This window comes from Enhydra lutris, unplaced genomic scaffold, assembly GCF_002288905.1.
Source record: "Enhydra lutris kenyoni isolate GAN:26980312 unplaced genomic scaffold, ASM228890v2 scaffoldscaffold39, whole genome shotgun sequence".
NCBI lineage: Eukaryota > Metazoa > Chordata > Mammalia > Carnivora > Mustelidae > Enhydra > Enhydra lutris.
The window spans coordinates 10,837,915-10,850,502 of NW_019154123.1; positions in this window are offsets into that span (position 1 = coordinate 10,837,915).

Below are 12,588 nucleotides of genomic sequence, written 5' to 3' on the forward strand. Positions count from 1 at the left end.
AGAAGAGAAAACCTGTTATCATGTAAGGATCTACCACTAACCCATAAAAGGGATGACTTCTTGTTTCTCAAAACTGTAGACATTCATATTAAGCATCAGACAGAATATAAGGAGAATATATGGTATCATTGGAAACCAAAGTACTCTAATAGAAGCACTTTCTAGGACATAAATAATTTTCCAATTTGCTTCTATCCATAAGTAGGAGTGTGGGCCAAACACAACCCATAAAGAAATGCTGTTCAAACATGTTTAAAAAATAAGTCTACTTCATTCCAATGAGGTATTGACATTTGATTGAATCTGGAGACTTCCATGAGGAACTTCTTGTGGGAAGGAATTTTCATCAAATTCTAATGCTGTGATGGAGAGCTGTCTCCATTTTCAAGACGTTTGTCCTTGTTGTTATTTGTCTTTCTGTTTATATCCACTCTATTTGTATTTGCCTCCTTGGTTACCATTTATCCCTCTGGCTTCTGGATTTCAATATTTAATCATTTCCACGATAAACATTTGTTCACATTTTTAACATCTCTGAAATTGGAATGTGTCATACAATTACCAACATCTGATAGTCATTGGTTGTCTAGAACCATTCATGACTCTCTTGCCCTTGTCTATGCAAATTTGGTTGTAACTCCTGGTCGCCTGACTAACAGCAGCCCCTTGACCCAGAGGGAAATATTTGTGGTAGCCCCCACTGGAGTGATCACAGGGCAGGGTTGTCTCCACTGTGTACCTTCCCAGAGCAAATGGGCTTTCTGTTTCTTTTACCTCTTGTCAGGAAGTTTCTTTGCCAGGAGCTAGAATAGCTACTGGTCCAGAGTAGATGTGAGCTAAAGAAAATGAGAACCGTCCTCCTCACCATTACCTCAGTGTAAAGGTGGGTATCATTCCATGCAAAAAGGACAGCTAACCTCAGAGTTCTTCCTCTGTACCACAGAGACTGGGAGCAAACACTTTGGTATTTCACTAATATGATGTCAGTGTTAGTCCCCACATTCCAGTGTTACCAGATGTGTGTTTGGAGGAAAAAGAAGGTTATCTCACAGTGGCCTCCAAACAAACCACTTGGCGGCTCTTATTCTACTCTGCCAGCTTCTGCCCATTACTCTCAGCTCTACCATACGTATATCTGTCAATGTTCATTCAGGAAGGTAGATACCATGCAGCATATTTAAATGGAGGGGATTGAATACAAACAATTGGTTACATAGGTGTTGAAGACTAAGAGAATAAAATGAAGGTCTAAAAATAATTATAAATATCAGAAGCAGATACTACTCCTAGGGTTAAGGAAACCAAAGAGGAAACATAGAAAAATAATATATTATATATTAGATCTGTGCTCAACAGAACCTAGGAGTTGAGAGGAAGGGCCCTATGTTACTTCTGCTCAGGTAGGGGGATGCCACGTGACTGGTATAATCAGGTCTCTGAGGAAGGTGAGGTACAGTTAGTGTTCTTACTACGTAAGAGTGCAGCCATAGGGCTGGTGATGTTATCTACAAAGCCGTGCCACAGGCTGGGCTTACAAGTGTTTTAAAAAGCTGGAGACCAGAGAAGTAACTGCTCTCTGCTGCTGGAGTAATGTGCCAGAAGCTGGAAACAGGAAGTCCTTCCCCCACTCTTTCAATCCCCTGTCAGTTTCTCCCATTAACAGAAAAAACCTAGTAGAAATCTAACTAGTAAGGGAATCTGGGACATGTAGTTTACAGAATCCTAGTAGATTATAGAGGAAATGTAAGCTTGGGGCTCAGAGACAACAGAGAAATAGAAAACACAGTGGGTTACTGTGTTCTGTGCAGCTGATGACATTTTGGAACTGGGGACATTTTCCCTCCTAGATGTGATGCTTCTACCAGTGAATAGACCTCAAAGACAGGGATATGAAGACCACATTTACCTATGCTACCCCTTCCTGATCATCTTTCATTGCACTATAGACACAAAACAATATGTGCAGAACACACTCTACAGATGGGTTGAGAATTAAACCATAAGGAAAAGAACTTAAATTAGGATGCATAATGTGGCAATTGTTATCTAAGATAAGGTTTTTCATCCTTGGCACTATTTACATTTGGAGCTGGATAATCCTTCAAGTAAGCTACTGTCCTGAACATTGTAGGTATGCTTAGCTGCCTCCGTGGTCTCTAACCCACTATATGCCAGCAGCATCATGCCCCAACTTGTGACCAAAATAAGTAAATAAATAAATTAATTAATTAAAAAATTTTGTCCAAAATCACCCCTGGCTAAGAGCCACTGGTCTAAGGGTAAATAACAAAAGTTTCAACTCCTCATGGGGTTTCTTGAAGGTAGTCCTTAATTCCTAGATTTGCTTCCTCTCAGAGAGAGAGAGAGAGAGAGAGAAAGGGAAGAAGCCCTTCTAATGTCTTTGTATTGCAAATATGTACCTGATTTTTGGAACACTTGATATCTTTTTCACAGGGCTTTGTGGTCTGTAACCACATGGGCAGGTTGTCTGTACTTTTCTCCTTATAAGAAAGAGGGGCAGAGATTATAACCTACAAATTATACTTCCCAAAGTTTTGAATTATTTGGTCCCCTTAAGATCTCTTCATCCATGTGTAGTGACAATATTTATTCATCTTCTGTAATATTTAGGAGGGTAATCTCCCTTACCTTACATACAAACCACCTAAAATAACACTATTAATTCTCAGAAAACAGTGCAGTCCACACCTAAATTACAAAGGAGGAAAAGTTCTCCTATATGCAATGTAATCTTTCTCTTGTCTGAGCAGAAATAATGCTTTACTCTGTGGTGAGGTTCATCACTGGTTTCCCTTTATTCATTCTCTGATTTCCAGACCATGGTTACAGGCTTGCTGGTATATAAGGGTCTTTACAAGTGACAAAGCTTTAGCCCTCTTTAGCTATGTACAAACACTGAAATGACATCTTTTTCTTCCCAGTGTAAAAATCATATTTTTAGGTAAGATAGCCACCATAACCCTAAGGGGAAAGTGATAAGAATAAATAGATATTTTCATTTCATCCATAATTGGAAACCACGATAGGAGGATGAAAGATTGTTCTTTCTGTTATACTGTTGCTAGATCAATGAACTTTCTTGTAGTGTTGTATCCCAGGTGATTATATGATTATATTTCTATTCTAGAAAATAGTTTGTGGTCACATTCATGGATAACCAGAAAGGATAAAGGCTTGTTTATAAGCATCATTGTTTAGGTTCATCATATCACAATCTGGGTGAAATTACAGATATTAGGGAAAGAATTCTCAGTCAAATACCAAATAAACACCGAAAGCTGACCTCCTTTTCATTTTGGAAATAAAAAGCCCTGTGTTTCACTTAAAACTTGAACACTTCACTGTATTTTAACTGGCATGTGTCTTTTTCAGAGAGTAATGTTGTAATGCCTTTTTAAAGAAGAGAAAGAACTAGTTAGTATTATAAAGATGCAGTGGAAAGTTTACTAGATTTGAAATGAGAAGACTTGAGTTCTAGACGATCCTTGGCCATTAGCCCACTGCCTCTCATTTAATCTTTCTGGCCTCAGTTTTCTTCATTCATAATAAGAAGAGAATAAATGAGGGCACCTGGGTTGCTCAGTCAGTTAAGCAACTGCCTTCAGCTCAGATCATGATCCCGGAGTCCTAGGATTGAGTCCCACATCAGGCTCCCTGCTCCACGGAGAGTCTGCTTCTCCCCCTCTCATGCTCTCTCTCTCTCTCTCTCTCTCTCAAATAAATAAATGAAATCTTTAAACAAAGAGAGAGGGAATAAATGAGATGATCTCTAAGTTGATTTCCCTACTTCCCTAATTCTGTGAACCAAATATCATCTTCCATAAAACATGGGTAAGATAAAAACTGCTTCCCCTGCAGCATCATTATTCAAAGGGAAGTCTGCTCATTGCGGTGAAACCATATAAGTCTTTGTCAGAAGCTTTGATGCAAGAGTTACCCAAATCTACTTTCATTTCAGACAATACATTAACATGAATAGCCAGATAGTAAACAGAACCTGGACAATTCTCTCCTCTTTAGGCTCATTCATTCATGAAGAGATTTACACAGTACAATATTTTCCTCACATAAGCTGTTTTTGTTGTGGTAGTAAAAATAAGAGATGATGAGATGAAGCCGTAATCTAACACTTTAGTGGAATACACTTTCCTCCAAATCACTGAGAAATCTTTATTACAAAGTATTCTCTTCTGGTATGAATAAAAGCTGATCAATATGTAAACATTGAGATTTCTTTCCATAAATTGTGGATTTTGCAGAAATAATTGGTATATGCCTAAGTAGTATTTGTTACTCAAGCTCATAATTACTCCATTTATTTCCCCATTCTCTCTTCATCAGTTTGATCATTTTTTTTCTCTTTTGAGGCCCCCAAATACAGAAAGAGTTATAGCGAGTTTGTGAAAACAGCTTTACATGAGGGAATGATTATATTTTTAATCATCAACAAAGAACTAAACAAAGACTTGAGTGGTAGGAGAGCTACCACACATCACTAATTCAGTATCTATTTGCCTATCAATTATTTTCTAAAATTGAGAAGTGTCTTAAAAGTTTTGTCATCTCCTTGACACTTCCTTCAACATGGGGAACTGTTCATCTTTATACTTATTCAAAATATACTACAAAGTTAATTACAATCAAGCAATTCTATGTCCAGTGATCAGGTTTTAGAGATCCAGAGCACTCATAAAGTTTCTGTCCTTTGGATATGTAATAATATTAAACTGGAACTACTTTTAACTGAGGTCCCAAAACAATAGAAATCATATTCCAAGCCAAAGTGTGAGACATCCATGTAAGATCCAGGCAAAGCAATTGTTTGATGCCCATTTTTGCAATTCTTAGCTGACTACCTATCTTTATCTTATGAGAAGGGTGGAGAAGATAAAGAAAAAAGATACAATGAAAAAAATATTATTTTGGAAAGAGCTCTTGGTGTGTTGTGAGTCCTACTCTGTCCTCAAAATGGAAGCCATAAAGGGTGGGGATAGGTTTTAGAGGAAACCACTTGAAGTCTTTTGAGCCTGGATATCACAGTGGCTCCATGTCTTTCTCACTCTTAAAAAACAAATCTAATTTATGAAAGGCTGGTTAGTGGTAGAATGAATACAATTGGGTATGGTGGAATCAGCCTGCACATCCAGGCTTTGTCACTTACCATTTGCGAGTTTTCTATGAAACAGAAACGGGCTCTTTTGTAAAGATAGAGAGCTGAAGTAGGAGTCATGTTACATACCATCCAAGAAGATTCTGCCAAAGGGACAAAAATATTATAGCAGGAAGAGGTTGAAAGTACAACATGGGATGCCAGAAGCCTAAGGGGTAGTTGGAGATCAGCTGGGAGGATGCATTCACTCATGTCAAAGGGACCTGTGGGTGGAAGTTCCCAAGTGATGAGGTGTCTTTGTATGGATTACCCCAAGTCACAGAGCCTGAGACAAGAGTTTGCATACAGGTAGCTGAGTTTGGTAAGCAAATGAACACAAGAGTAGAGAATGGGTGAGAACGAACAATAAAGAAGGAAATCCTATGCAAGTATATACTTGAGCTTGACTGTGTGTAACTGGGACACAAGTCCACCATGAATTCTTGGGGTATAATGTACCTCAGAATTGTCCACAGGAAAAAGAGCATTTACCCGTAGGGTATAAACTCCCTCAGACTTGCATGTGAGTTTCAGGTGGGTTCCCAGAGGTGTCCTACACAGCAGCACAAGAAAATCTTCAGCACAGAAAACAAGAAATGCATGGTTTGCCAGAGGTGAGAGGGTATCAAGGTTACCCCTCGACTTTGTGCTTGCCCTAGCAATGACTGAAACACAAAGCACTTAAATCAAGATGTGAGGTAAGGCATAAGAGGTGTCTGATACATAGGGCATCTCCAAAGAATCGGAAAAAACCATCAATCAAAGAAGAGTTCAGCTTTAAATTTGACAAATTCAAAGAAACTGGGAAAACTAGATTATCATGACAGTACTTATCAAGGTAGAAATTCTCTGCTGCTTTCATCTGGGCCCTCACCTTTCCCGACAATCCTGTTTTTTAAGATTAATATTATTATTATACTGACTGGAGATATTAATTACAAATCTGAGTCTGTATTTTGTGATTTGGAGAGACAGGAGGACATTCGATTATCTAAGATGACTAGAAGAGTTGTGGGGCTTGCCCTAGATTTCACGTACGGGCAAGGCAAGAGCTGACCCTACAGAATACATTTAAAGAAACTGTAGATAAAAAGTAAAGTATCTTTAATGATTATACCAACCTAATGTGCTTATTCAACATAACAGTTGCATACATAATAAAATTTTGGTTTTGGTCCTGCTGTCGTTTTCAAGTTTAATTATATGCCTCTGTGGAATATCTGCTTTTTGTGAGGGGTAAATAGTAGGAGGAACAAGAATTCTTCTTGATTTTTATGCAGTTGTTTCAGCATAGGGAACATGGGATTTTCAACTGTATGGCTCCATGTGTCTACAAACAACACCATTCCACTACATAAAACCTTCCCATACAGCCTCCTATAGCTCTAAGTGCAATCCCAGAAGGTGCTATTCAACAGAGCAAAATATTAGGGATGAAAATGTGAGGAACATTTGTAGCAGCCTCCAAGCTTTATCCCAACTGTGTCTTATATCACAATTACTGCACTGATTGTCAAATTCTGAGCCTTCATGGCCACGTGTTACCATAAAGCTTTTCCCCGCTGGGTAGGTGCAGACAAATCTTAATCTGGCCCTACCCCACAACCTTTCCTTCCTTCCAAATCCCTCTCATTGGTGCCCTCCAAACAGGGGGTCAGCTAATGCCAAGCATTCCCCTTTCCTGACCACTCTTGAACGCCCCCCTTTCTTTCACATCGAATCCATTGCAAGTTGTGAGAGTTTTGCTTGGTATATATGTATAAAACTTGCATACATGAGTGCCTATTTTCTCCATCTCCATGTCTCTCCATTTCTACTTTTGTCTCTAAACACCCACTTACTGTTCACAGTTCCCCATTAGTACATCCAATTATTTCTTCCTCTGCTTCCTACAAAAAAACTCCTTTGAGGCTCTTACAATTTGGTTATACCAATATTTTCCCCATGCTCTCTGTTATCTGTCAGCCACTTCCCTTAATTCATGAAACACATGTGAGCCTCAAAACACCCCGTAACATCCATCATTTTTGGTGACTTCAATATCTATGTAAATGAGCCTAGCTTCTCAGTTCCTTGACCTCCTCACCTCAACACTTTCTCGACCACCATAGCCATAGTCACATACAGTATCTTCTTACCACTAAAGATTTCTCCAACTCTGACACTGAACTATTCCATTCTTAGGTTTGTATCATTCCTGCTCACTTACTCCAGTTCCTGATCTCGTGTAATTCTTTAGCCACATTAAGACCTCCAATGGATAACCCCACCAGTTTTGTGTAGTCTTCTCTTCCTTACTATTTTCACTTACCGTTTTGTCCAGAATCCATGGTCCAGCATTAAAATTAATCCTCATTGTCCACATAAATATTCCTAGAGAACACTAGCAAGCCAACTAATCTCACTTAAATTAATGATCTCAAAATCAAGTAGACATTTACATCAATACCTCTATGTTTCCTTATTAAACTCACTTTAGTGTGATGGTTGGAGGTGGTGGGGACAGATGAATTTTCCAATTAATCTTCATGCATTCCAGTTTGTCCTTGCTCTCTCCCACTTCATGCCTAGTTTCTAAATTTGTTTCCCAAGTGGAAAAAATGATACCAGGTCTGATATCAGTTAGAAAAGCTACAGCCCTCCATGGACTTCACCATCTCCCACAATTGTGTACAGTGTAATCATGGTATAAATCCCTTATTTTATAGACTCATATAGTTTTGCTTCTTTAATTTAACCCCAACTGATAAAAAAAAATTCTCTCTTCAACACTTCCCATTTCCCTCTGCCATTAGTTGATGAGCATTCTTCATATTTTATGGCAAAACTGAAGTCAGCAGAGAGGAAAATGCCCTCACCCTGTATTACTGCATCCACGATCCCTGGCAGAAGAAAGACCTCTATTCCATCACAGACTGATCCCTCCAGACTCCATCCTCTCTCTTTTCCTTCTCTTTTTTGATTCTTCCTGTACTACCTAACTTTTTGTTTCTGCTGGATCACTTCAATCAGCTCTAGCACCTCTTATCCTTAATAAAACTTTTCTTGATCCTATATACCCCTTCACAACACTCTTTCCCAGACTCCTTCATAGAAAAAGGCCTCAAAAATTTCTATATACACCATACATGCTTCTTTCTGTCCTAGATGCTCTTGAATCCATTCCAAAGTGGCTTCAGTTCTCCTCAGTTCCACCTGAAACTTATCTTGAGACATCACCAACAATTTCTACATTGCCAAATCCAAAGGATATATATATATATTTTTTTCCTCCCTGCTTACTAGAACATTAAGCTCTATTCTGCTGAATTGTCCTCTCCTCCAGTTTGGAAATTTTTTCTGCGATATTACACACTTTCTTGGCTTTTCTTCCATCTCATGGACTTCTCCTTCTCCATTTCATTTCTGGCTTCCAACCCTATGTAATCATCAACTGTTGGAGTTCTACAGGGTTCACTCCTAGGTGCTCCTCTTGATTTACACTCCATCCCTAGGTGTCTCAACCACTATCATGTTGTTAATATGCTATCAACTCCCTGTTTTTCTCTCCTTACCAAAATTTGTCTCTACACTGAAGATCCAGGTAGCCTATTTACTTGCCAGTTTCCTTGGATGTCTCATCAGAACCCTTGATCTTCCCCAAGTCATTCCTATCTCAATAATTACTAATTACTAAAGACAGTAACCTGGAAGCCATTATGAAGTGTAATATACACTTTAAAAGGTAAAACAGCTGATGTCATTCCCTTGCTAATACTGTTCAGTTGTTTCCCACTGATCTTAGAATAAAATCTAAGCTCCAAATGTTGACTAGCAAATCTTCATGTGATCTGGTCTCTGCCTATGTCCCCAGCTTCATCTTGTTTCTTCTTCCCCTCAGCATAGCCCTTCTGTTAGGTCAGAGAACGTATCTCCAGCTTAAGGAGATAAGTGTCCCTGATCATCTGTCCTCAATGAGTCCTGGTTTTTTTTTTTATCATACTACCTTGGCCAATCCCTTCCTAGACTTATAAAAATCAGTACTTATTTCAGGTAAGTTTATTTTAAATTCATTTGTTAACTTGTTTATTCTCAGTTTCACCCATTCAAATGTAAGCTCTAGGAATACAGGATTGTGCTGTAGCTGTGCACCTTGCGTAGCACTGGGCATCTAGTGAACACATTATAAGTACTGAATTAAAGAATGGATGATCCCAAATGTCCTTGTTTGAGGGAGGGAAAGGCGGGGAGAATATTGGGTTAAACCAAACTCTATAGGTGAGGCTCCTTGAAGAATTTTAAATGTCTTTTGAATTTTCATGATGGACCTGTTGTAAGTATTATAGCCTAACAGAATCCTTTCTTATGGGAACATCAAAGGCTAATGCTTTGTATGACACACTTACATGCTTTTAAAATTATAAGTCAGCTTAATCTTTCATCACAAATGACCAACACTTCTCTCATGGAGAATTAAGAATCATAAATCCACTTACAGACTTTTCCCACTACCCCTATTTTTTTTTTTTTTCTTAACAGTTGGGAAGCTTCTTACTCTCCATAGTCCACACGCTACCACAGGTCCTGGGGCACCTGTTGAGAGGTAAATTTGCTCTTTTGAAATTGATCATCTTCATAAGGTTTTGTGTGTGTGTTTGCTTATTTTAAATTTGATTGTTAACCTTATCTTTAATTCACCAACCAGGGCCAAAATGCCAAATCATAGCCCCCCAGTTTGAGTCCTACAATTGCTTTTTTTAGTCAGCCAATGGTGCAATCAACCCTATGCCTCAACTGGTACGTTTCAATCATTTCTCATCCTCAAAAAGTGAAGGGATGGTTTGTATGACCTTAAATAGACACAAAGAACAGTTTGGGTTACATTTCATCATAGAGTTTAAATATCATCATCCATTAGTGGGTTTCATCCATGTATCCCTTTTAAAAGATTAATATAATTTGTGATGCCTTTGGCAGACAAAATAAATAACATTACATTTTACTTAATGTATCATTACAATACTGTCACTATCTCCCTCCCTAATAACTTTGGAAATATGAAATTCAGTTGGAGTTACGTATTTTAAAAATAAATACATCTTACCTCCTTTTAACAAAGGAAGACTTCAGTCCAAAGAGTTTACATACCTAAACCAATATGCCTAACATGAACTGGCCATACAAAGGCTGGGTCATTCTGATATATATGCATTTAGATAGATAAATAGATAGTTTTTTCTTTTTTAGAAATCTGATCAGAAACATTTATTACCATTTGTATTGTCGTTCTAAAGGGCGATGGAGAACATACTAATGGAAAGGGAGAGAGTAGGAAAAATTGGAAACAATCAGAAATAGTAAGAGTCAAGTAGGAAATTTTAAATTTGGGGAGAAAATGTTTGAAGTCTTTGGTTTTAGAAATGCTAGAATTTTTCAGTTTAGTGATATTTGTGGCATTTGTGTCACACTAACATTGCTTTTCCAGCATGTAAATTTATGTTAATTGCCAATTTTTTAAAAAGTTTATTAATTTTTTCAGAGATAGAGAGTGTGTGTGCATGCAAGGGAGAGGCAGAGGGAAAGGGCAAGAGAGAATCCCAAGCAGGCTCCATGCCCCATGCAGAACGTGATGCAGGGCTCTGTCTCACGTTCTTAGATCATGACTTGAGCCAAGATCGAGTCGGATGCTCAACTGGTTGAGCCACCCAGGTTTGTCCTTGTTAATTGCCAATTTTAAAAGTGGGATTTCAACTCCACCTTTTGGTCTAGAGTTTTGAGAACTGTAGACCTAATTAATATATTTTTCAGTAAATGTTAACCAAGAAAATATTTACTTGAAATCCACTTAAGGTAACAATGAAAACATTCAAAATCACTTTCATTTTAGTAGACTGACATGCTTAAATTAATTTAAATTAATGGATAGTATCATAACATTCAGAAGCATACCGAATTTTACCAGGAGGCAGAAATCATCCAAAAAAATACCCTTCTATTAACATTGTGAAGTGCCAAGTCAAATTAAATCAGATTTAACTTTTTCCAGTTTAAAAAAGAAGAAGATGAATTTTGAGTGGCAGCAGTAGTAGTAATAAACCTGAGCAGACCCCCCCAAAAAAATCATTGAAAAAACTGACCCCTAAAATTACCTACATGAAAGTCTTCTGGCCTAATAATATAGGCAGATATGTCCAGGACTCCAAGAAATTGATAATTCCTAGATTGTATAAATGCTCCAGAACATGAGAAAAGTGGAACATTTCCAAAATCACTTTAACGCATGGCAAAATTCCATCACTACAACTCAAGAGATCTCTAACACCAAGATAATCAGCTCAATTTCACAAGTGAAAATACTACAACCATGTTTGAAATTAAAAAAGCCACCTGAAACATATACAGCAATTCACTAAAAGAATAATATGCCATAGAAAAATGAAGTTTATTTCAGAAGTACAAAGATAATTCAAGAAGAGGAATTTTATTAAAGTGATACATAATGACAATAGACCAAAGAGAAAAAAACATTTTTCAAATGCCAAAACACAATTTGATCAAATTTATAGGTTCCTGGTAAAAGATATATTCTAACCATAGAGAAAAAGATCTGTCAAAAAATAGAGTTTTAACTGTACTTAAGTGTATAAAACTAGACATTAAGAAAAAAAATGGTAGGCTAAATTTGAATGTAGATAAAATTTAAAGCAAAACCTGATTATATTCTGAAGATATGAGATACATATAAAAAGAAATAAAACAGAAAGATTGAAAATAAAGGGATGCCCTATGAGTTGGGTTTCAAAGTGACCACCTGTGGAGAAAATTTCAAATTAAAAGGCCTTGGGGCACCTGGGTGGCTCAGTGGGTTAAAGCCTCTGCCTTCGGCTCAGGTCATGATCCCAGGGTCCTGGGGCTCTCTGCTCAGCAGGGAGCCTGCTTCCTCCTCTCTCTGCCTGCCTCTCTGCCTACTTGTGATCTCTGTCTGTCAAATAAATAAATAAAATCTAAAAAAAATTTAAAAATTAAAAATAAAAGGCCTTAAGCACATGGGTTTTATTTTCTATTAAGGCTGGTACAAGGCTGGTGTAGCAGTTCTGTTGGTTTTTCAAGGACACAGATTCCTTCCATCTTGTTCTTGTCAGTATGACTGGAGATGGCTGTTGGAGCCCAGTCATTATGTTCACATTCCAAAGCAGGAAGAACAAAAGGGAGGGAGTGTCAAGTCTCCACTCTTTAAAAACAAATCAGGGAAACTACACATATTGCTTACACTTATATTACTTATATGCCATTAGCCAAAACTTAGTCACTTGCCACAATTAACTACCTTCATCAAGAGGTGAAATCTACCCCCTCTGAATCTAGGCTGATCTTGTGACTTGTTTTGGCTAGTAGAATGCAGCTGATACATCTAAGACATTGCCTTAACTTATAACTTA